Source organism: Chroicocephalus ridibundus, chromosome 4 (genome assembly GCF_963924245.1).
Source record: "Chroicocephalus ridibundus chromosome 4, bChrRid1.1, whole genome shotgun sequence".
NCBI classification, from domain to species: domain Eukaryota; kingdom Metazoa; phylum Chordata; class Aves; order Charadriiformes; family Laridae; genus Chroicocephalus; species Chroicocephalus ridibundus.
Window position 1 is genome coordinate 9,101,127 of NC_086287.1, and position 1,940 is coordinate 9,103,066.

A 1,940-nucleotide genomic window follows, 5' to 3' on the forward strand; every position below is an offset into this window, starting at 1 on the left:
CCACGCCAGCGCCTCCCCCATTGGCTGGGCCGCCCCGGTGACGTCACGGCGGACAGTAGTTAGCTAATGAGACATTTTCGGCGACACGAGCGCGGACGGCGCGGGCACGGACACCGCCCGCCCCGACGGCGGGCACGGCACGGCACGGCCCCGCCCGGGGCCCCGCTCCGGGGATGGGCCGAGGGTCGGGGCTCCCCCCGGGCAGCGGCGGGGGCTGCGGCCTCCTCCCGCTGCCTGCCGGCTAAGGGGGGCTGCGGTCCGACGGTTCGCCCCAGCCCCAGCGCTGCCCGCAGCCGGGCCCGTCCCCGGCTAAGGTTTAGGCTGAAGGTTTCCCCTGTGAAACGCCCTCCGAGAAGCGGGGACACACTCGTGCGTGGGTAAAAAGAACCACCCCCCCAACCCCGGCCCAGCCCCGCGGCACCTCGCAAACGCCGCGGCCGCCCCATCCCACCCGCAGGTCTCCGAGGGGAGCGGGATGCTGACCCCTGCGAGACGGGACGGGACGGGACAGGCCGCGGAGGGTCTGGGACACGCGTGGGCCACCCCGGCAGCCTGCCCGCCCTGAGACAGCCCCCGCGGCTCACCCGGGCCCGGTGGGTCCCGCCCGCGCTCTCCGCTCTCCCCACCCGCACCCTCTCCCATTAGAGAGGGAGGGAGAGAGGCCGTTATTTGCACACACTTGTCAGGGTAAATAATTTATCAGCAAAGAGCACACACCCCCCCGCCCTCCCCCCAGCCGATAGTTTTATTGAACCGCACTTAAATGTTTCATGAACCTGGGATGAGGCGGGGGCTGCCAGATAAAATTATAAGGCGGCTTTGACGGAGGTTGGAAGGAGAGGGTTTTGGGGGTTACAGGGGTGCTCTCCCGGCTCCGGTTCTGCCGGCCGGGGTCCGGTGGCCGCTGCCGGGGCGGGGGTCCCGGCTCGGACCCCGGGTGACCCCCTTCTCCTTATGCGGCCGGGCCGCGTAAGTCCCGCGCGTTGGCAGGTAGCGACGGCCCCGGGGGGGCGGCCCCGGCGGCGCTGCCAGGAAGGGGTTTCGCGGCGCGTTTGGAGCCGCTGCCATTAAGGGGCTTGCGGCTCCCTGCAACCCGGCAGGGTCCTCCAGGGAAGCGTTGGAAACACCACGGCTCCCGCCTGCTTATCTGGCTGTCAATAAAAGGAGATGGCTCCTAAAGCAGGGCCAGGTGCTGCCTCCCCTGCTCTCCAGCGCGCCGCTCTCCAGAAACTGCTCAGGCGTGAAGCCAAGTCTGCTTGGCCAGGCCTCGGCGGAGGCAGGCAAACAGTCCCCTCGCCAGCGCCAGAGCGCTCTCTGTTTGCCTTTTTATCTCCTAAAAAAAAAAAAAAAAAAATACACAGGGGCGGGGGGGGGGGGGGGGGAAGCGAGGCAGGAAGGTGGGGGAGCGCCGGGAGCAGAGTCCGTGTTTGGCTGCGAGATCGCCGCAGAGGCTAAAAAAAAATAAAAAATAAAAATAAATTAAAATAATAAAAATTTTAAAAAGATACGGGATAAAAAAAAAAAAAAAAGAAGCTGCAAACCGCGGCGCTGAGGGGCAGGCGGGACCCCGGGCCAGGCCGGGCCGCCTCTCCCCGCCGGGGGCTCTCCCCACTGCCCCGAGACAGGCCCGGTGTCACCCCGCGGAGCGCGGTGTCCGGACGGGCAGCGCCGGGAGACTCCGCGCCCCGCCGCGCACCGGGCGGATCGGTCGGAAAGAGGTGCCGGGGAAACGGCGGGGGGGGAAGCCTCCCGCCCCCACCTCCGTGTGTGTCCCCATTATTTTTTTCTTCTGTCACGGTCGGGGCCGCAGCCTTCACCTGGGCCGCGGAGGAGGGAGGCGGCTCCGCGGAGCTGCGCTGCGCGGAGCCCCGCGGGCGCGGAGGGGAGCCGGGCTCGGCGCGGGCGCCGGGCAGGGGATAGGAGCAGGGGCACGGCAACGT